We start from the raw sequence: 24,728 nt of genomic DNA, 5'->3' as shown, positions 1-24,728 counted from the left end.
GGCACCCTTGCCTCAACCATCATCCCAACCCTAATCCATCCTTTCTGTTGTAGCCTGATGCCAAAAAGCAAATAAATTGATTATGTGAGTTACTCCCCCTCTTAAATCTTTTCATTGGCTTCTCATGTTCCCTGAGATAAATTTAATGTTCCCTAACTTAGCTGAAGATCCTCCAGTGTCTGGCTATATCCTATGTAACTCTCCATTCCTATTTCACAGCACCCTCACTCCATGCTCCATCCTGCATTATCTAGAATGGTAACTGCTATACACATATGGCTATTTACATTTAAATTAATTAAAAGGAAACAAAAACAAAATATCATTTCTTCAGTCATAATAGCCACATTTTGTATGCTCAGTAGCCACACATGAGGCTAGTGGCTGCCATGTGGGATAGCACGGATTATAAAATGTTTCCGTAATTGCAGAAAGTTTTATTGGATAGCCTTGTGTTGAAATCCTTTCATTTCCCAGAGCTTTGCCTTCTTCTCTCATTTATACTCTTTTTTATCCTTTGCCTGGAATGATTTCTAATTATTCTTTCCTCCCATCAATGCCTTGTGATTCCCCACCATCATTTTTTAATAGACTTTATTTTTTAGAGTGTAAATGAGGAAAAGATACAGAGGATTCCCATATACCTTCTGCTCCTATACACACACACAACACCTCCTATTATCAACATCCCCCACCAGAGCAGTACTTTTGTTAGAATGGATGAACCTACATTGATTCATCATTATCACCTAAAGTCCATAGTTTATATTAGGGTTCACTCTTGGTGATGTACATTCTATGATTTATAACAAATGTATAATGACATGTATCTATCATTATAGTATCATAAGGAATACTTTCACTGCCCTAAAAGTTCTCTGTGACCTACCATAATTTTTTACATATCACTCAACTTCTCTAAAATTCACTCTTCATCTGCTAACAAATCAAGTCCAAATTAGACTGCAAAGCTTTCTCGTATCTCCCTCCTCTGAAGTCCTATGAAATTACAGAGTTGAATATAAAGTAACCAGGACTTTTTAAACTGGAGAATAAATCAGAATTTATTCACAGTGTTGAATATTGAATAGTAGCTTATTTCAAGGCACTGCCTTAATCAAAATATTTTTTGGATACCCACTCTTGGAATTCTCTTCAGAAATAATTTGTCTTTTATAAAATGATTTCATTAATATGTGGTGACATTTCTTTAGGTATCAGTCTCTGTATTCACTGTTCTTGGTTCTATCTGATACTCAGTTCTTTCCAGAAATTGAATCTGTCTTCAAAATTACAACTTTAGGTGTTTAAAAGTTATATACAACAAGGGAATCCCATAGAATCCAAAAAAGTTTTTAAACCTTGGCAATACCTTTTTCATGTTTTTTTTTTTTATTATTTATTTTTGAGAGAGTGAGAGAGAGGGACAGAGAGAAAGCAAGGGAGGGGCAGAGAGAGAGGGAGACACAGAATCAGAAACAGGCTCCAGGCTCTGAGCCATCAGCCCGGAACCCGACACGGGGCTCGAACACACGGACCGTGAGATCGTGACCTGGCTGAAGTCGGACGCTTAACCGACTGCGCCACCCAGGCGCCCCACCTTTTTCATGTTTATAGGCAGTGAAGGTGACAGCTTTGAAAAGGATCACACTCACTCATGTTGGTTAGTTCTGATATGTTTGTTTAGAAACAAATAAACCAAAACCTATAGGTTATGGTATCATTGCTTCTCAGATGTTTACAGGTAACTTGATGATTACCTGGTACATTGCATTGTAAAGTTGAACCTATTTTCAAATTTTAATTAACATTTTTTTGTTTATGTATTGTACCTCGAAGTACTTGATAAAAACTCCTTGAAGGTAGACTCTTAATCATTTTTAATGTTTTCCATGGCACCTCAAATACTGCTAACAATAGTTAATAAATAATTAATACTTTGCAGTTTCCACAGCGTACCTGGAAATATGATCCCCTGTTTCCTTACACAGTCCTGTAAAGTAGGCATTTTTCCTATAATCCCCAACCTTTAGTCAAAAGAAAGTGGAGGTTGGGGCATGGAGTGTGCCATTCTGGGCCTATATGAAGTAAGCTAACAGGCAGAAACAGGAGCTATCTGATCACTTTGGGATTTATAGAGGATACAGTGGCTTTTCCTTTATCCATGCTGGTGATGCATTTTTAAGGGGCCAATGTAGGCCCTTAAAAGCCATTTTCCTACTGCTGACACAGGGTACTGACTTACCAGAACCCATACCTTTCATTCACTCATCCATGCTTTGTAACCACGTTGGCCATCAACAAACAGTGCAACTTCACTGATTTTTCAGTAGTATGTGCTCAATTTTTTTTTTGTTTTGATTTAAATATAAATCTTAACAGGATTCTCTCAGAGGCTGGGTTTTGGGGGTATTTTTTTCTTAGATATTTCTGGGACTTTTCAATATGTAGAATGAACATGTATTGCTCTTAAAATTATAAAAACTGATGGGGCGCCTGGGTGGCTCAGTCAGTTGAGCATCCAACTTCGGTTCAGGTCATGATCTTGCAGTTTGTGAGTTTGAGCCCCACGTCGGGTTCTGTGCTGACAGCTCAGAGCCTGGAGCCTGCTTTAGATTCTGTCTCTCTGTCTCTGTCTCTGTCTCTCTCTCTCTCTGCCCCTCCCCCACTCATACTCTGTCTCTCTCTCCTTCAAAAATAAACATTTAAAAAAATTTTAAATAATAAAATTAGAAAAACTGAGCGCCTGCATAGCTCAGTTGGTTGAGCATCTGACTCTTGATTTCAGCTCATGGTCATGATCCCAGGGTAGTGGGATCGAACCCCGTGTCAGGCTCCATGCTGAGCATGGAGCCTGCTTCTGATTCTCTTTCTCTCTGCCTGTCTTCCCCACTCATGTGCACTGTCTCTCTTTCTAAAATAAAAAATTGAAATAAAATTAGAAAACCTTATTTTTTACTTTAGTCATTTAGATTTTAATAGCACCTTAAAAACAAGAACAGTTAAAAATTTTTTGAGAAGTCAAATAGTGGACACTGTAGGAATATTGTTCATTTCTCTCAAATCATAGCAGAGTAAGTATTGCATTTCACTTCTCACATGTTAACTTTTATAATCTGATTATCTACCTCTACCTCTTTATAACAAATGACTTTATTTTCAGTGTGAGAAAAGACTTGCTACTTTACGATGGAAACTCCAGGTGACTTCTATATATCCCAGGTAACTCCGCGTTTACTGTGTTCTTCTTCCACATCACTCACTCTTTCCTAAGTCACACCCTGAACATTCCTCCCGTTTTTTTTTAATTCATATATAATTTGAGACATATCCATTTCTCAGGTTTGGCGACAGTTCAGGACCAAGGGACAAGGTCACAGAGATTATAGACTGTTGAATGTGTGACAAGGCGGCTCATAAAGAATCTGGTCAGATGTCCTTCATTTGCCTGTAATTAACTACAGCTGCTTTTTATGTTGCGAGCTGATCTTTGATCTGCTTTCCCCTTCAGACCTCTGTGCACAAGGTAGTTAAAAACAAACTAGGAGGCCAATTTTAAAGACAAAAAAAAAAGAAAAAGAAAAGAAAATCCCTTCGGGGTAATCAAGTGACAGTTGAAGCAGCCATAAGCTGTTAGCTTTATTCATTAGAGAACTTTAAACATGTCAAGAAATAGAATAATGTCCCTGCTATTAGATCAGCCTCAACAATGAAGATTACAACAGCCTTGGGACGCATGAGTGGGCAAACTTTTTGTGAAAACAAGTTTATTGAGGAGCATTGTACTATAGTGGCACAGAATCTAGCTTACACAGTTTCATAGCAAGAATATTGGTTCAATATGCATCGAGAAAGTTGGCCCTCTAGGAGTGGCAGATTTACAGTGCAACCTTGCTCTAACCCAAATGGCCCCTGCAATTAGGTTAAGAAAAACTTCCTACAGGCTCTACCGCTCGAATGGATGGCCTCTGTTACACCACATCGCTCTTGCCGAAACATTTACAATAGTACATGATCCAGCATAAATTTTAGTTTGGTAATGACCATGTAAATCTTGAAATCTTTCACAGGTTTATGTAATTGATATGGTTTTCTTCTGAATCAAAATTCTAATGTCAATATCAACAATTTTAAAAATAGAGCATTCCTTAGAGCAAATAATCTTGGACTAGAGTTTAAGAACTGTATTGAAAGAGGGTCAATTCTAATCATACCTAAGTGGATTCCCTGGTATCATTTTTTTCTTCTTTATCGTAATCTGTAGCAGCCTACTCATTATTTGGGGGCTCTTAATAACATGAAAGAATATTTGATTTAAAAGGGAGAACATCCAGAACTTCCCAAACCTTAAATTTTCCCCATGCATTTTCAATTTTCAAAGTGGCTCTTCCTCCTAGTAAGTTCCAGAGAAAAGTCAGCCTTATGATATCTCTTGTCACCTACAAAAATTAAGAGAAACAGACACCTTCCTATATTTCATATTTTTCTTATTCTTAAAAGTGACATTTTTGGGGCGCCTGGGTGGCGCAGTCGGTTAAGCGTCCGACTTCAGCCAGGTCACGATCTCACGGTCCGTGAGTTCGAGCCCCGCGTCAGGCTCTGGGCTGATGGCTCGGAGCCTGGAGCCTGTTTCCGATTCTGTGTCTCCCTCTCTCTCTGCCCCTCCCCCGTTCATGCTCTGTCTCTGTCTGTCCCAAAAATAAATAAAAACGTTGAAAAAAAAAAAAAGTGACATTTTTGCTCAGGTCAAAATTAGGAGGGTCTTTCAGTTGCTGATTCATGTCAAGTTCTTCGAAATGATATGTTAGCAATCCATTTATTCCTTTATACCTAATTGATTTGTACAAGCTTAAATTATGAGTGAGGGTCATGACTTTCCATTGGATAAACTTATGGCTTTTCCCCAATCACATCACTTACCTCTTTCTGGGATCTTGTAATCATGTTGTGTGTCTTGCCCTTCAATATTCCTGTTAGAGGATGTTCTTTCAACGAATAAGAATTTGCTAATCTGAAGAGCAGTATGTGTGGAGAATATACTTTGTCCTTTAATACCTGAATGTTTATTCTAAATATTCCATGTTTGAGGTTTGAAAGAACTTTCTAAGAAGAAAAAGAAAGGGAGGTGACACCTTATTTTATATATTTTCAAAACAGAATGATTATACTCAGTTAATCATATATGATTTAGACTTCATATCTATAGGCTAGAGACACTTATGTGGCCAAACAAAGGAAGCAGGAGGGCCAGATTCAACAATGGGATACAGGGGGCACATGTCCCTGTACTCAGCTCTGGCTAGTTGTTGTCTTGCAGAAAGGTGACTCAGGGATGCCAGATATTTCAGTTTTTCAGGTAACCTGAAATCTGTTTTTTTTTATGTGAAAACTCCTGATTTCTAAATGTTGACAACCAACTCATTCTTGAAAGAACACTGTGTGAACTGAACAAAACACATCTGTAGACTATTTTCTGGAGGTAGTGCCTCAATCTTCTTTTCAATGCTTATTGCTTGGTTTTGCTTTTTCAATGCTTTTTCAATGCTTATTGCTTGCTTATATGACATGGTTTTCAAAAAGTAGATAGAAGATTTTGAGTTCCTTGTGGATGATACTGTGTAATCAGAAGTGTGCACACAAACTGATAAAAAGAAATAATGGCATCAAGGTTAGGAATAGCAAATGCTTATATAGTGATGACTTATAGTCTTTCACACTCTAATGGATCCTCAGAACACCCAGTAAGGCCAATAGGACCATTATTTTTATTCCCATCTTATAGAGGAGGAAATTGAAGCTCGATGAGTCCTTATTTCAAGGACACAGAATCTTTAGAGAAATTGTTGAAAGTCATGGATTTCTCTTGTCATAAAAATGAACACTAAAAAAGAAAAATTTAGCATGTAATTTCTAGGAATTCATGGACACCTTCCTCTTTCCAAAGTTCAACCACAGGTTAAGAACCCCTGGAATAAGTGATCTGTGAAACTTGATACAGAGCTCAAACAGAGATTTTCAGAGGGGTGTGTGTGTGTGTGTGTGTGTGTGTGTGTGTGTGTGTGTCTACTACATGCTTCCCTCCTTAGAGAAAGTCACAGTTGAGACAGCAGCCAATAGAGTAGAGCCTTCCCAGGCTGAAAAGCCATCTGTCCCCACTAGAATGACTAGATTCTGAGATGAGGCTGGAACTGGGGAGGATGCCATCAGTAGTACAGCTGGAACCTTCACCATCATGGTCTCTAGAACACTTCTCAGGGTTATCTGAGAAGTTTCAGAGTTACAAATAGTGATAGCAGCAAGAAGAGTAGCCACTGTTTATCCCATGATTATACTATGTCAGACACTGCTGAGTGCTGAAGTCAGTACAGTTTGTGCCTCCATCACACAGATAAGGAAATTGCTAAACCAAGATTATCATTCAGACTCTGCATCCAACACTGTTAACCACTCTAATTCTGCCTTTCCTTCTGGAGCGAGCATATGGAGGAGATGGACGTGCAGGGGAGGATCCTTTATTCCATAATTATTCTTAAGATACATGATAGTATGAAAATTCCTGAAAGGTCCATTGATTTTCCTTCTAAGACACAGTGTTGTTGGTTTTTTTTTTTTCAAGTAGTATGGCTTTTAAAAAAAATACTGGGCATTTAAGAAGGTAAAGGAAAACCCAATTGTACCCAGTTTAGTGGAAATTTCATATGTATCAGTCATTGCTAAACCCCTGTTATGCTGCCTAAATCAGTGATAATCTGTGTATCTTCCATGTCTTTTAAAGGCCAGACAGACCAAATTTATCTACAACCCAACTAAGTGTGCAGTATTTCCAAATACTTCAGGAAATAATACATTACGGATTTGATTTCTTCACTTTTCGCACATGGTGTTATATGTGTCATGTAAAATGTGATACTTGCCAAATTAAAATGAGCATATGCCAAACATGAATAGCTTACACAAGATACAGAGTGTGAAACTTTTTATTTATGTGGAAAACCCCAGTAATCAAGAGTATATCCCCTTAACAGAAGTGCGTAACTTGTAATGAGTTATGCAAACTGGTTGTTAAATGAATAATCTTGGAGTTCATGGAATTTGAAGAATTTTTTAAATGTTTATTTATTTATTTATGAGAGAGAGAGAGGAGGAGGAGCACAGAGAGAGGAAGAGAGAATCCCAAGCAGGCCTCATGCTGTCAGCGCAGAGCCTAACGTAGGGCTTGATCTCACCAACCTGTGATATCATGACCTGAGCCAAAATCCAGTCAGTCGCTTAACCAACTGAGCCACCCAGGCACCCTCAAAGAATGTTTTTTAGGCACACAGTGTGCGGAAGGCTAATTTGCTATATGGATGATACTTGAAATAGAAATGTAAGCTTCAAGTGAACATCCAAAATGGAGAACTTGAATTTTTAAAATATTTCAATGTTATTTAAGTGACAAGAAATATAAATAGTAAAATAAATTTTCTTGGGAGTTATTTCTACTTAAAATTTTTTATTTAGGTTTAAAAGCAGGATTTTATATTAGAAATCCAGTCTAAGCACAGCAAACTGTCATCATTTGTTAAATACAGTTCCCCACTAGCTGGTATTTTATGGTTTCTTAAAGCCAGGCAAGATTCTGAAAGAACATAATTGCTTTGTCTTAGAATTAAATGTATTTTATAAAATTCTATTTACTTTAATTTTTTTTAACCTTTATTTATTTTTGAGACAGAGAGAGACAGAGCATGAACGGGGCAGGGGCAGAGAGAGAGGGAGACACAGAATCGGAAGCAGGCTCCAGGCTCTGAGCCATCAGCCCAGAGCCCGACGCGGGGCTCGAACTCACGGACGGCGAGATCGTGACCTGAGCTGAAGTCGGACGCTTAACCGACTGAGCCACCCAGGCACCCCTCTATTTACTTTAAAGTACACAATTCATGCATTGTGTTTACGTTTATGAAATTAGCTTTCACTGTCCGTCTCATCCCCTAACCTTTTCTGGTAATAGTTTACCATAATTCAGGTTCCCTCAAAATATATCATTTTATTGCCTTTATCCCCTAATGGTTGAATTACGGATCCTATGTAATTATACCACTACTTTGAAAGTTTGTCAGCTTTCACTTCATGATTTTTTTGTTTAACTTCTGCTGCTACCCCTCTGGATCATGTAAAAGATTATCCTACTCTCAGGGCACCTGGGTGGCTCAGTCAGTTAAGTGTCTGACTTTGGCTAAAGTCATGATCTCACAGTTCGTGGGTTCGAGCCCCACGTCGGGTTCTGTACTGACAGCTCACAGCCTGGAGCCTGCTTCAGATTCTGTGTCTCCCTTTCTCTCTGCCCCTCCCCTGCTTGTGCTCTGTCTCTCAAAAATAAATAAACATTAAAAAAATTTTTAAAGATTGTCTAGATTTTTTTTCTAGGGGAAAAAGTGTGGGATGTATCTTAAGCTTATCACAGATTCATTTCTAAATCTTGCAAATTAACATGTTTCCTTTCCTGTCATTGTTTCCTCTTACCCCTCCTTTCTGCCCTACTGGTCCATGCCTCCTAAGTTCTCCTTTGGATTTTCATCTCATGACCTAATGCCTCAGGGTTTCCGCCCCCCCCCCCATGAGGCAGCGTTTGCACACAGCTGTTCTGTAATGTATAGCATATATTGGCTTGAGAATGGAAATTTCACTTCTGTAAAGTGGTTTGGGATATACTTTTGTGCAAGATGCTATGCCAAACTGAACTGTGGATTGTAACATGCAGCCAGTTACCTCTGTTTGCCCCTCCAGGAAGCAGTGTACAGTTTTAATAATCATGATGCCCTATTGCAATGGCTTCCAGAGTTATTATGTAAACCTTTCAAGCACGGATTATGTCTTCCCTATTTCTCCACACCTTCCCTGATACAATAAATATTTTATAAATGACAAGTTTAGGTGAGCCAGGGCCTTATCCACAAGTTAACATAACATCTCATGCAGTATATGTATATTTAAAACTTGAGCCATTTCATTTCCTTTCCAAGTTTGCTGATCTCACAGGAATATAGAATAACCAAACTATAAACTAAGAGCTCCTAGTAGGAAAGTGTTTTTTGAGATGAAGTGCAATTAATTAGTCCCAGTACCACTGTCATTGGATGGTTAGCAGTATGGAAAGGGAGTCAGTTAATTAGGATTAAAATGTAATTATTTGGAGAAGGAAGCAGCAAGAGTATTGTTTAAACATTTCAAACCCAATCTTATCTGTCAAATTACAAAGAAAAAGATGTTACAAAAAGATTTAAAACTCTGAAATTCTGTTTTCCATAACCCTTCATCCAGAGGTAAACATGTGACTAAAGCCTGACCAATCAGATGTCCACAACCTCTTGCCCACAGTGATTGGACTAGGGATTCACAGGTGACCACTGTGAGGCCAATCAAAGCCCTGCCAGGAATTTTTCTGTTATTGGAGAAGTGTCTGCTTGCCTCTTGCATCTTAAAGATTACTGGCTAGGAACAGGGGGATCTCCCAGGCAGTTACCTCTCTGTGTTAGGAAATCTCTGTAGCAAGAGTGAATAAAGACAAGCAGAGACAAGCAGATGAGAGAAAGGGAGATAAAGTCTTGGAGCCAAGTATCCCTGCCATTTCCGTCATTTCAATTATAAGCCAACAAATTCCCCTTTTGTATTTAAACTGATTTGTGTTGAATTTTGTCTCAAACAACCAAAGGAGCCTTGACAAATTATTTTTGTTGGAATTGAGTACCTGCACGAATAAGATAAGCATTGTTTCTCTCACACAAATTCCTCCAGCTTTTCACTGGTAAGGTAAAACAGAAAACATGGAATATGTGTTCATTCTAGAAAACACTATTAGCACCATTAAAACACCGAAAGATCCTTTCAGGGGTATCTTTCAAGCTGTGTGAAACAAATAATGAATAAATTAAACTCTGCAATGGAAGAAACGGTATTGTTTCATTTTCTAGACAATGGCATTTTAGACTCTTTGCTCATTTTGATAATTGTATTGTGGTCCAACTTGAGCCATATTTTCCACATCAAGTTTAAATCTCTTTTTCTTGATTCAGTTTTCAATTACTGGTGCTCCAAAACCCATTACAAAGCAAGAGAAGCCTTAGGCATAGCTTAGTGAACCCAATAAACTTCATAGCCCTGGTCTTGATGGCACGCTTCATGATGTCACTCTTCTTTTCCTTTTTTCGCTTTTCTTTTTTTTTTCTTTTACAAATTCTCTATTTTATTTTATTTTTATTTTATCTTTTAAATATTTATTTTTGAGAGAGATAGAGAGTGGGGGAGGGGCAGAGAGAGAAAGGGACAGAGGATCCTAACTGGGCTCTGCCCTGCCAGCAGAGAGCCCAATGTGGGGCTCAAACCCATGAACCACAAGATCACGACCTGAGCCGAAGTCAGATGCTCAACTGACTGAGCTACCCAGGCACCCCTGTCACTCTTCTTTTTGAGAAAAAGCAGAATTCTCTTTCCTCCTTGGTGGTAGGTTGAATTTAATTCAGAAAAGTTACCATTTGTGAATTCATAATATAGTTGACAACTGCATGATTACATTACCTGATTTGGCATTTGCATGTGTTAGGCCTAAACTAACTGATAAAGCCTAACTGCTGCATCAAAGAGACCTAACAACACAGTGTCTCAAAGAACGAAAAATATATTTCTCTTTCATGTAAAGTCCTGATGGCAATAGCTTAGTTTAGTATCAAATCTCTGCTCCCCATAATTACTCTGGAACACAAGTCCCTTCCAGTGGTTACTCCACCATCCTCTAGGGCCCTGTCTTGTCACCTATCTTTAACGTATAACTTGAGTCACTACCGCACTGAAGCTCCAGTTAGTGGGAAGGGGAAATTAGTTCTTAAATTAGGTGGATTCATAGTCTTAGGCTCTATGATTCTCACCTTACCTGGGTGAGAACTTACTCATGTGGTCACACACAGGAGGTGCTAGAAAATGCCATCTTTCTGAGGTATCATGGCCATGGATGAAAGACAGAATGGATTTTGGAGGAGCTCCAGTATTGTTCCCAGGCTTATAAGTGCCATTTTAGTTTCTGCCATTGTTCCAGATGTCTCCTGTAATACTTTTGTGTATAAGAGGGAAATGAAGAAATTGATCCTTATAGATAAATCAAAGTCTTACATGAAGAAATTAGAGTTATAATATAAACATTGCTCTTCCCTTTTTATTTATTCAAAAATTGCCTGAATTGGTGCAGCCACTGTGGGGAAAAGTATGGAGGTGCTTCAAAAAAGTAAAACTACAAAATACTACATGATCCAATAATTCCACGATTGAGTATCTAAAGAAAACAAAAACACTAATTTGAAAAGATATAGGCACCCCTATGTTTACTGCAGCATTATTTACAATAGCCAAGGTATAGAAGCAACTTGTGTCCATCAAGAGATGAAGGGATAAGGAAGATGTATACACACAGACACACACACACACACACACACACTGGAATATTACACCACCATAGAAAGGATGAGATTGTATCATTTGAGACAACGTGGATGGACCTGGAGGATATTATGCTAATAAGTGAAATAAGTTAGACCAAGAGAGATAAATATGATATGATTTCACTTATATGTGAAATCTTAAAAAAAATGAAGAAACAAACAAAAAACAGAATCCAACCTATAAATACAGAGAACAAGCTAATGGTTGCTAGAGGGGAGGGGGATGGGAGGTTGGGCAAAATGAGTGAAGGGGAGTGGGAGATACAGGCTTCCGGTGATGGAATGAATAAGTCATGGGAAGAAAAGGCACATCATAGGGAATTTAGTCAGTGATATTCTAATAGTGTTGTATGGGGACAGATGGTAACTACACTTGTGGTGAACACAGCATAATGTATAAATTGTTGAATCACTGTGTTGTACACCTGAAACTAATGTAACATACATGTAAGCTATACTTAAAAAAAATTATCTGGTAGCTAAATCTAGTCTTTGAGTGAATGTGTCAAAGCCATGCCTTTCCTATGAGGTCAACAGAGTCTAAAGTATGAAAAATAGTTAATATTAATTTAGGTTTTTTTTTTATTTTTTTTTAACGTTTATTTATTTTTGAGACAGAAAGAGACAGACCATGAACGGGGGAGGGTCAGAGAGAGGGAGACACAGAATCTGAAACAGGCTACAGGCTCTGAACTGTCAGCACAGAGCCTGACGTGGGGCTCGAACTCACGGACCGCGAGATCATGACCTGAGCCGAAGTCGGCTGCTTAACCGACTGAGCCACCCAGGCGCCCCTAATTTAGTTTTTATGGATGGACAAGGCCCTTCACAATATTATATTTATTCATCTATGTTTTCAGACTTTGTAGGCACCTTGTAGAATTCCAGGGTAGATTGTTATATTATTATTTATTATCTAGATAATGTTTCAATGAGTAGTAACACATTCAGTGCTATTATAACTAAATGTTTGTGATAATGAAATCTGCCTTTGTGTTTATGTAGTATCTTATACTTTAGTATCCAAATACTGTTTCTTGTTGGTATTTAATTTACATGAAGTATAATCAGTTTCATTTTTGCAAGTTTTTCATGTGGACATAAATATTAGTTTAATCTATATTTAGTAGAAATCTTGTGTGATTAAACTGTCTGAACGCCACATAGCAGTGAGAGGAGTCTCTGAAACTAAGTCAACCTTCTTTTTTTTCCCCCACAAGCCAAACCTTGATAAAGAATGTGGTATATGGAATTTACTTAAAGTGTAGGTACAGTAAGCTGACTCAGTAAGCTGGAATTCATGGGAGCATGGCATAAAGTCTGATATTAAATAAGTGTTTAAAAATAAGAGTTTCTGTAGCTATGGTACTACTAGGTCATTCAGCAATTATACAATTAAGAACAAACACCTAAAGGCAAGTTTTTAAGGCAGTGTGATTTATTAAATGCAGGAAACTTGGCTATATATTAATTAAAGCAATGGTGGCAAATATTTTAAGTCACAAGTCTTTTACTCCATCAAGATGAATAATAGATTGCAAGAAATAATACCAATTAGAACAAGAAGAAAAGCATTGTAACTTCATCCTGCTCTTTCTTTGATGGCAATTGTTGTTTGTGACTTATAGATAAGAAAGAACTAGCCTCTTGTGAACTAAAATTCTGAATTCTTCTCTTAGCAAGATGTTATGGATTTGCCTGAGGACTTCTTCCTATTTCTAGATGTCTGTCTGATGACTAAGGGCAAAGCTGGCATTGTAGCCACCTTTATTCTCCTCTTTTTAAAGTGCTCATATCCTTGGAAAAGAGCAGAGAAAGGAAGCTGTTTTCTGAGACATGGAAGCCTTGCTCTCATTACTAAATCAGTGTGTGTGAAGCCTAGAAACATCTGCATGACAGTGTGGCAGATCATACTGACATGATGCCACTGAACGTAAAGTTGGGAAGGGAGGCATGCCGTCTTGCTTGTAAAAGCCAGCTTCACTTCGTGACTGGGGGGTAAGCAGGGAAGGACTGGGTTCTGTTCCTGACTCTTGGGACAAATGGAGAGCTCCTTCTTTCTAGGTAATTCAAAAAAAAGGAGACACAAAAACCAATATTATAAGTGAGAAAGAAGTCCTGAGGCAGAGCAGAATATTTTTGTCTTTCTAGTTGTTTGAGAAGCAGTAAGAAAACAGAGTCACCAGAATGGGGCGAGTGTTCTGTAGAATGGAACTCGACAGGCTGCCCTTCCCCTAAGCCACAGAGTCCTAACCCCTTTCAGCTGCCCTTCTGCATTTCCATACACTTCCAATGTTGAAATGCTGGTCAGCTTGAACTTTTTTTTACTTTAGATAAACAAAATACAGGCAAACTTCCTCTGAATACACACACACACACACACACACACACACACACACACACACGTGTGTGTATGCATTTATATATATGTATGTGTATGCATTTATTATACATATATGTAGATTATATCATATATATAATAAAACAAGTGATACCTCTATTTCTGTCTCTTTTATCCACATTTCCTTCTCCTTAAAGACACTTCTGAAAGTATTTTCCTGTCTGCCAACTTAATCCACAGCTTATTTCCCCCTCTGGTGTTTCTCTTTGCATTACCAATTGTGTTAAGGACCACCTAGAGCAATTAGCTTTCCATAAAAGATCGATGTATCTGAAAATTGATCCACTAACCCAAATGCACTTGGAGCTTGCTTGAAGTCTAATATAGAGTTAAGTATAACGAAAAGGAAAAGGATAATTTCCTTTGAGTTAAAATACAAAACAATAATTTTTAAAGATGTTACATTGAGCTGAAATGGAGTTTAAAAAGTTAATATAAAAACTTTGTTTATAAGTGAGATTTTCATTAGTTTCATAATTTTTCATAATCTTTCTTTGCATACAAAGGGTGATTTTAAAAAAACTCACTTGTTTTTAAACTCTGCCTCAACTTTTCTTCATCCTTTGTATATGCTGAATCTACTATGATTTCTGGATCATAATATATACATATACTATACCTCTAAAATATATTTTTCTAAATTCTTAACTCAGATAATAAACTCTATATGAACAAGGGATATGCACTAAGAAAAGTGTTGTACTTCATTTAGATACATGCTAACAGCCTTGCTTGTGTTAGTTTCTTTAGAAAGATACATGCTAACAGTAAACTTCAAAATATTCACTTCAAGATTTTTCAAGAAAGGCTGTGGCTTTCCCAAAAGCATAACTTTTAACAGCATCTTTCAAACCTGCCAAATCACATTGCCTATTTGGCCAATTCAGTGTGCATAATATTAATTTACTGTGCCACAAAGGTAGTATGCCTTAACTGTTATTAGGGGAAAGCATAATATATTTGATTTCCCTTTATGAGTCTCACATTGCTTATAATTCAGTAGGGCTACCACATTTTCTGGGCAGGCTATCAAATAGGATGTTGTAATGATTTGCTTGACTAGTAGAGTAGATGAAAAAATATCAGTTCTGTCTGTAGCTGTTCTATTTTTGAATTTCAAATTTGCACAGTTTGAAACCATTTATTCCTCTGTGGTTCTTTTTAAAAAAATAAAAAGATTCATTTATATTTTCAAGAGTTAAACATATTATACAAAATCATTTAGGGTAATGGTTAAAACAGGGTTAGAAATTGAGAGAACAAAAGAGAAGTCTTAGATTTAAGTTGAAAATGCTAAGGACGGGACTGTAGAACAATGCAGAGTTTTGGTTTGATAAAAGGAAAACATAGATTTTGCTTATAACTGACATCTTGGGGATTTGACTGCCTCAATTCTTTGTCTGCATTGCTATTCCTTTGTAATTCACAGAGATGTTGAAATGTTTTCCGCTTCATAAAATGTTACTTGCCAAAATTATCTTTGGAATAATCCAGTTCTACTTAGGGATAGGTGTGGACGCGGAACCTACCAGCAGAGTCCCTGTTTAAAATTTTTTTTTTTTCAACGTTTATTTATTTGTGGGACAGAGAGAGACAGAGCATGAACGGGGGAGGGGCAGAGAGAGAGGGAGACACAGAATCGGAAACAGGCTCCAGGCTCCGAGCCATCAGCCCAGAGCCTGATGCGGGGCTCGAACTCACGGACCGCGAGATCGTGACCTGGCTGAAGTCGGACGCTTAACCGACTGCGCCACCCAGGCGCCCCCAGAGTCCCTGTTTAAAGCATTATCATTGATTCCTTGAATGACTGACTGAGTTCTCATTCTGTACACTAAATTCTTAAAACTTTATCTTCTATATATCACTAAAAAGGAATCTTATCATTGTAGATTTTATATAATGGGATTTCTTTTTTCAGCAAATATTTACTGAGCAACTTCTAGGTGTCAGGCATGTTTTAGGTACTTAGTGCATATCAGTGGACAATACAGAGATAAAGATCTCTGCCCTGGTGAAGCTTATATTCTACTGGGGGAGACAGATATAAAACAATAAATATAATAAGTAATTAATGTACTCTGTTAGAAGTTGATACAGCCTATAGAAAAAGAAACAGACCAGCATGAAGAGTTTTATTAGTGCTGGGGTAAGGAGGGGCAGGCTTCTCTGTTAGAGTGGTCACGATTACTCATTGACCACGTGAAGGTAGTTGGCCAAGTAGAGACTGGGGGAAGAGCATTCCAGGCAGAGGGGATGGGAAGTGCAAAGACCGAAAGCTGAAGTAGTCCTTGCAAGTTTGGGAAATAGTGAAGAGGTCAGTGTAGCCGAGTGGAAAAAGTGAGGGAGAGAGTAGAAAGAAAATTGGTGAGAGAAGGAATGCAGGCCAGGATTGCATATGGCTTTTCTCTGGGAGACATGGGGAACCATTGCTAACCAGAGGAATGGCATGAAATAACTTCCACTTTAAAAGGATCATTCAGACTGCTGGGTGAAAACAGATGGAAGGGGTCAAAGGTGGATGGAGGGAGACCTGTTAATGAGGTGTTGCAGTTAATCAGCTGAGAAATGATGATCATGACTTGGACCAGAGTAGGCGCAGTAGAGGAAGTGAGAGAAGGTAGAAGTCTGGATATATTTTGAAGTAGAGCCAATGGGATTTCCTGATAGGTTGGAATAGGATTTTGAGAGAAAGAGGAGTCCACAGTGAGTCTAAGGTTGAGCGGATTGGTTTTGCTTTGTGTTTTGTTTTGTTTTGTTTTGTTTTGTTTTGTTTTGTTTTGTTTTAGTAGGGTGGGAAGGAAGAGGGTCCAGAGTCTAGTTTTAGGCATGTGAATTTTAAGAGGTCTGTTAGATATTGAAGCACAGATGCCAAATAGGCAATCAGATACTTAAGTCTAGATTTGAAAGAGAAGTCTAGACTCAAAATGTAAATTGACAAGTTGTTAGCACATAGATGGTGATTAAAACCATGGGTTGGAGTGAGATCGCCAAGGGAGTGAGTGTAGATAGAGAACTTCTTGAATGATTTTTTTTTTTTTTAATTTTTTTTTTTTCAACGTTTATTTATTTTTGGGACAGAGAGAGACAGAGCATGAACAGGGGAGGGGCAGAGAGAGAGGGAGACACAGAATCGGAAACAGGCTCCAGGCTCTGAGCCATCAGCCCAGAGCCCGACGCGGGGCTCGAACTCACGGACCGCAAGATCGTGACCTGGCTGAAGTCGGACGCTTAACCGACTGCGCCACCCAGGCGCCCCTTGAATGATTTTCATGTATTTGATGCTGTTTACTCAGTGGGCCTATAAAGGCAATACTCCCTCTTCGTTTGTATTTGACTACGCATTTTCACAAGTCCAGGAGATGCCCTTCACATAGACTATAATATCTGGAGCTGAATACTACAATGGCTGGTAGGGGGTAGGGGAGAAGTATAAAAAGACCGTTACATATTTCTGTACATTGCTAGGCATAGTTTGGTATGATAAATGCTATTCTTGATATATGTAATAGAATTGTAACATAATTGATAATGTTAAATATTTGATAACTGGTATATATAATGGAATCATAGAGAAAGATAACAGTGACTTGACTTGGTGATAAGATGGCAGAGTAAATTTAGAATACTCTGTTCTCTAATGTTTCTTAGAACAGATTAATGTATAAAAACATTGTTTATAGTTAAAATTAAGACCTTTAACTGAAAGATCACTCAACACTGCCTTTAATAATCTCTGTTTGAATCTACTTTCAGGGACCCAGTTTGTCTTCCACATTCTCCCATCCCGTTGCTAAAAAGGTTACTGAAGCCCATTGCAACACTGTTCATGAGTGAGAGCAGAGGTGGGCCAGGAAGGAAAGCACAGGGATGCATTCTAGGTTTCTGTACTTTTGGATTCCATTAGGAGTCAGTAGGGGTCAAATATGTCCTGTGGTCATCAGTCCATCAATGTAGCAGGACACTTTCCGATGTCTCTTTTCTGTGGCCCAGGATGTAAAGGGGTTGGGGGGAAAAAAAGATCTTTTGCTTTATGTTATAAGCATTTAAATCTCTAGAATGAAAAAGAACAATCCCATCCTTTCTGGAAAGTGATGCCTTCAATATGATTTTTCTACTTCCAGCTCTCAGGAAAAAGGCTATCGTTGAGATGAGATATCTGTTGGTGGTCGTGGGCAAGTAGGTGAGAACTGTAGACACTGCCTCCTGGAAATAGATACATTGATAAATAAATATATATATATATATATATATATATATATATATATGTAATTTTTTAAGTGTCTCTACCTTACAGAAGTCAGATTTGTGACCAAGGACAAGTAATTTCAAATATAAAGCACACTCAAACTACAGATGAATTACAATTTTACTTTAAACTTGTTAAATATGTGTCTGTATTTTCTGTCATTTGTTTTATAAGAACCATGGTATAGTTCCTTGAAGACAGTTGTCAATTTGGGATAAAAGTAAAGGTTTATGCAAGACTAGAATTGATACAGAAATTAAATAGCAATATTTTGCATTGTAAATAGCAGCACTAAATCCCTGGGCCTGAAACAGTTTTATGCAGATTGCTATTCTCTCTCAATGTCTTCCCTTTACCTGGAAAGCCCTTCTCAATGTGTCGTACCTGTGCCCACCTTTGAAATCCTTCAGCCTTTTAGGCACCCTTGATGGTGCTTCAGGCTTTGTCCCCAGCACCTAGCACAGCACCTAGCATGTACACAGCCCTCAAGAATTATTTGTCAATCAATCAGGTGCTGATTGGTTGCCTTCTTTACATAGCTGAACATCTGAGCATGTGATAAACAATATTGCAATTTTGTATTCAAGTACTTAATGTACTTTATTTCATATAATTTTTACCAACATTTCTTGTCCTTACTTGCTTATTTGTATAATACTCAAACTAATGACATAAATGTAGAATAAATAGCTGTCAGTTCAGTTTATCTTGAGAATTACCTGAGATAATAGCAGAGGCAGTAACCCTAATCAGCTTTAATTTATTTATTCAACAAATTTTTATAGAGCTTGCTGAGTGCTAGCCATTATGCAAAGTGATGGGATGCAAAGGTGAATAAGGCAGGTGGAGTCTCTGTCCCCCTGGAGCTTTTAGGCAAGAAAACACAGTTGCAGTGCCATGTAATAACACAAGTTCAAGGTACTGTGGGAGCACAACAAAGGGCATGCATATCAGTTAGATTCAGGTTCAGGTACAATGGCAGAAAACCCAAATAGCAGTAGTTTAAAAGAAATGGACATTTCTCTCCAACATGGATGCCTGGAGGTAGATAGATCAGATCTCCATGATTTAGAGACCGCCTCTGTCCTGTTGCTGTGTTGTGTGCCCAAAGTCACCTCATTGTCCAGGATACCTGCTCCAACCCTAGGTTCACATTCCATCAGTAGGAAGGAGGAAAAGGGAGGAAAGGAACAGCCTCCCTATTTTTAGAAGTCTTCTCAGAAGCTCAAGTATTCAAGTGCGCAAACCACTTTCACTTATACCCCATTGGCCAGAACTTGCTCACATGGTAATGCCTACCAGCAAGAGAGGCTGGAAAATGCAATATTTATTCTGGGCTGCCAGGAAGAAGAAGGAGGGGATGAATATTAGGGGACAACTAACAGTCTTTGCCCAAGGATTTCTGGTAAGATGGTTGCCCAAATTGAGATCTGAAGGGAAGTAGGATTCTTGGAAGAAGCATGTGTGTGTGTGTGTGTGTGTGTGTGTGTGTGTGTGTGTGTGTGTGTGTGTCTTTACAGGACATTTCAGAGAAAAAGGAAAGGCCCAGAGAATTGAACACTGAGAAGAAACTGTTCTTTTACCAATCATGATTAAATCACTGTATGATAGTGTCTGTACTCTTCTTAGGAAAAGATGTGGGCTCAGGTTAAATCTGACGAAGAGGATGGGGTACATGTTCAGTACAGTTTTATGGTTAAATAGGCTAAGAGTCCTATTCAGAAAAAAAAAATGGAGGCTGGGAGACGGTTTACGACAAGGTCATGTTAGTCCTTTTCCAGCAATACTGGCTCAGGTGAAATCATGTATGTAAGCCAGTTGAAAGAAGGGAGCAGTTAGGGGAAACCCCAAGGTAAGGTTCAGGGGCTAGCCCATACCTTTCTGTGCTCATGACTGGGTCACATTACCAGTTTCATTTGAATCATACAGAAATGGTCATGGTCACTGAAGTGGCATGGATCTGTAAGAACAATGAAAACATTTACAATATGATAAATTCACAATATCAACCTGCTTTCGGCTTTCTTAATTTTCATAAATTCTGGCCTTATAAAATTAGTCTTTTATCTAATTTAAATAAATCTAATAGCAATTCTTGCTAGCTTGTTACTGTGATAAATAAGCAATTGCCTCAAAAATAACAAATGAAATATCTTGAACTTCCTTATATATAGCATGTTATTTGGAAAATGTACTTTTTAAACATGTTTTTATACATTTTTACTGTATTTTGGTTAAGTTTTGATTATGCTTTTTATCCACAAAATGAATAAAAGATGCAGATGGTCCAATACATTTTTTTTTATTTTTTTTTTAATGTTTTTATTTATTTTTGAGACAGAGACAGAGCATGAGCAGGGGAGGGGCAGAGAGAGAGGGAGACACAGAATTCGAAGCAGGCTCCAGGCTTCGAGCTGTCAGCCCAGAGCCCGATGCGGGGCTCGAACCCACAGACTGTGAGATCATGACCTGAGCTGAGGTCGGACGCTTAACCGACTGAGCCACCCAGGCGCCCCTAGTCCAATACATTTAAAAATAAACCTATCTTGAAGATATTTTATCTCTAAAGTGTCTATTTTTCTGGTTTGAAGATCAAGCACATAATTTAATTTGAAAAACAACCAGAAAGAGTTATAAGGAAAGCTCTGGTCTAAATCTATAATTATGTAGGTTCTCACTTCTTTTTCATATTCCTTCTCAAATATCATGAAGTTATAACCTTTTTTTCCCAAGGGAATTGGTTCCATGGTTGATAGTTAGCAATTTTTGTATTATGCATTGATAGAGGAGATTGAAGCTTTTTATTTTGTGTTCATCTGTGGCTGGTGAGTTTAATAAATGCTAAGTTGTGAGAGCAAAACTTCTAGGTCTCATTTGTTTTCAGACTCGTGTGTCTTGAGTTGGCAATTTCAAAGTCATCTTCTTGCCTATGTTAAACTTTGAGTTTTATGATAAAAGAGAAATCATTAAATCTGTGTCCTCTAACCCATTATTTAGATAATGACTTCATCCTAGATAATAGAATTGCCAAATAGTACACAGTACAGTTCAGTTTCCAGGGGTCACATCTAGGCCTATGACAACATGATTCATCTTGTTGTACTTTTATGGTTATTTACATCAATAATTATCAGAATCTCACAGCCCCTAGCTACCCAGTAGAGGACAACAACCCAACAACCAGCCATTCTCACCCTGAGTCAATCTGGATTTAACTCTGAACTCTGATTGAAAACCGAAACTTCCATATCATTGCCAACATATCTGTCCTTTCTGCTTATGATGCATTTTGCTGCTCACTTGAATTCTTCAAGATTACTTGTTTTGATTAAAGATGACAATGAATGAACAACCAAGAGATTCTGGACAAATTACATTTGATAATTTAAGTCCTACTTTCCTATTGGCCAAGTTACAGTTTAGTAGGTAGCTGTATAGATGGGCATTACAGGTACATGAGACATTGGGCCATCTATGCTCTGATGAGAGATGATGCTTTTACTGGTAACCAAAGGGTAGCAGTTGGAGCCTCAGTGCTCATGTTTGTATGTGAATGTGTGATTGGGAACAGTGGGAGGATTAGTAGACATATTATTAGATTGTTGGGAGAGCATGTTAACAGAGGCTAATATCTCACTTCTTCTTAAAATCTTTCAATATGGGCCACCTGGGTGGCTCAGTCAGTTGAGCATCTGACTCTTGATCTCAGCTGAGGTCTTGATCTCAAGGTCATGAGTTCAAGCGCTGTGTTGGGCTCCACTCTGGACATGAAACCTACTTTAAAAATAAAATAAAATAGGCGTGCCTGGGTGGCTCAGTCAGTTAAGCGTCCAACTCTTGATTTTGGTTCAGGTCATGATCTCACTGTTTGTGAGTTTGAGCTCCACTGCAGGCTCTGTCCTCACAGAGCACAGCCTACTTGGAATTCTTTCTCCCTCTCTCTCTGCCCCTCCCCTGCTCACGCTCCTGCACTCTTTCTGTCTGTCTGTCTCTCTCTCTCTCTCAAAATTAAAATAAAATAAAGTAAAATCCCTCAGAATGTCTTCAATGAACATGGATACATTAAGAAATAAGAAAAAACAACCAAAGAGCTATTTTTTTAGAATATCTTTCACTGGCATTTTATGGCCTGTAGGATGAATTACAAGTGCCTGAACATGAATCTGACCCTGACCTATACACTTACAGCCTCATCTCTTGCCATGTCCTGCCTTCAACCCTCAGCTACTGCAATGCTTGTCTTGTTCTTTCCTCTTTCCTTCTTTTTGTATACAGTGTCTCCTCCATGCCTGATGCTCATTCTGTCCTCTTTCGGCCTCGAATCCCTTTCCACCTCTCACCCAACTCCAGGCCGGATCAGGAGCCTCTCTCTGCTGTGTTCCCATAAACTCTGACCATTGCACCTCCTCCCGTGCATTATTGTTTGTTCTTGTGTGTCCATTCCCTTCACTAGACTCTATCCTCAATGCCAGACACATAAAAGACAACCAATGTAAGCTTGTTGGAAAAAATGAATGTTTCGGTGCATACTAGAGGTTGGAAAAGAATTTTAAGTAACCAGAAAACTATAACAATCTAAGGTAGTTACCTACTTACTACAGGAAATGAGGAAAATTTTGCAAATAGGTATAGATAAATGTGAATAGATTCTATGAATTCTGTTACTGGTTTTAATAAGTTGTTGGGATTGTTAGTTCCTGTGGTAAATTTTTTGAGAAATATATCAACTAGTGCTATTTGGTGTTTAACATGTTGCTTCTTTTCTAATGCCACGTTAGCAGGAGAAACTGTGTCCTTGCTTTGCTAAACTGATTCTGAGTATCTTACTACCTTATGCTCATGAGATGCACATAAGTGCACTTAATAGAAGCTTCTTGCTTGGTAAGAACTATATTTTATACGTCTCAGTTTCCAGGGTAAATCCTATTTATGAAATTAGAGCTTTATCCTTTTCTAGCTAATGTAATAACATTTAAGTTAGAATTATAAGTAAAACATATAGTACCTTAAAGGTACGATAGACCATTTAACTCTTCCCTTTACGGGTAAGGTACTGATGTCCTCAGGGGTAAGTTTTCATTCCCTGAAGGCACCAGGATGAGAACTCTGGTCACCTGATTCTTACTTCAAGGTGAATGTGAATTTTAAAGCAAGAGGAAATGTACTGAGACTTTCCTGGTTGCAAGTAAGAAACCCACCCATGCAATCCTGAGTAACAGATCTTATTCTGAAGTTAAAACAGTGCCCAGTGGCTTTACTATTGTGCCTAGCAATTCTGTTGCCTCTGCTGTCCTACATCGTTCTCCTCCCATCTCTAGGCAATGGGACTGATTGGGTCAGTGATTTGGTTACCAACCACTAAAGACCATTCCTGCTGGGAAACTTGTGGCACAGGCATTAATATTGGATCCTGTTAGTTTCAGCCAAAGGAAGACAGTTGTTTTGGGTCAATACATAAGAACTTTGGGCTAACTGGACCTTACCAGTATGGGGAGTAAGAGACATTTGTATATATAAATATGGAATGGGGAAGGTGAACTAAAGCACAGCTAAGCTCAAATTGAGTTAGTTTGCAAATGGAAAGAGTGGTAAGTGGTCTGTGTTTAAGAAACTACCCACAAATAATATGGCTTTTGGGCAAATCAACCAACACTGTCAACCTCTGTTTGCTTATATTCAAGTAAAGATGAAGATAATACATACTCACCTTGCTTAGTAGTTTTGCATACCTGTGATACTGTGTGTTAAATGACCATCGCTGCCGTCATTATTTTTACTACCACTAGTACATAATACTATTTTTACTGCTACTATTGTTACATGCCAGTAGTTTGTAACTGAGCAGTCTTCTCTGCTCAGTTAGACAGCAGGAGGGCTTTACAATGGATTTGCAAGAAGGTATAGAAATTCTAAGTGTGCAATGGTTAAGATCATGGGCTTTTTATGAGGTTACTGCATACTTCTTAGCTGTGAGATCTTAGACAAGTTGTTAACCTTGTGTGCCTCAATGATCTCATCTGTAAAATGGGAATAATAATACCTGCTACCCAGCAAGCTCTTGTGAAGATTAAATGAGATAAACTAGGCACTGCTTAGAATACTGTCTAGCATGCAAAGAACACTTAATATGTATATTCTCTATTAAGCTATTAATGTATTAAATATGCATTGGATCCTTATACCTACCCAGGGAGATAAAAGACATCATTTTCTTTATTTCCTGCACACTGAGATTGAGGCTATGATTTGTCATGTTAGTGAGTGGCAGTAGAAGTGCTGAAACCAAGCTTCTCTCCCTTCTTTCCTTCTTTTCTTTCCTCCTTTCCTTTGACATATATTTATTTATTGGACTGGAATGGTACACAATAGTTCCTGCCTAGATGATTGGAATTTTGGACATCTGATTCCTTTTGCATTTTCTTTCCCCTACAGCCCCACCTCCATGCTTGTGCCAGAGCACTCATACTTTTGTCTTTTGCTACTAGTCTCTGACTACGAGCTGCCATTTCCAAAGCCCCAAGTTTTATTTGAATCTTCATACTTGAGAAATCAATGGGGTCAAGGAAACAAGAACCAGTGTTTACATAAGTGTTTATTGGACTTTTCTTTA

The 24,728-nt window shown here is 38.2% G+C and overlaps 1 protein-coding gene across 2 annotated transcripts in view; it reads left to right on the top strand.

Annotated features, from left to right (window-relative positions):
• The window catches only part of SLC25A21 (solute carrier family 25 member 21), a 444,650-nt gene that overhangs the window by 227,014 nt on the left and 192,908 nt on the right, over window positions 1-24,728 (top strand). The window lies entirely within an intron of this gene.

The sequence above is a fragment of the Lynx canadensis genome, chromosome B3 (genome assembly GCF_007474595.2).
Source record: "Lynx canadensis isolate LIC74 chromosome B3, mLynCan4.pri.v2, whole genome shotgun sequence".
Taxonomy (NCBI): Eukaryota; Metazoa; Chordata; class Mammalia; order Carnivora; family Felidae; genus Lynx; species Lynx canadensis.
This window is presented reverse-complemented; position numbering and strand designations above follow the sequence as displayed.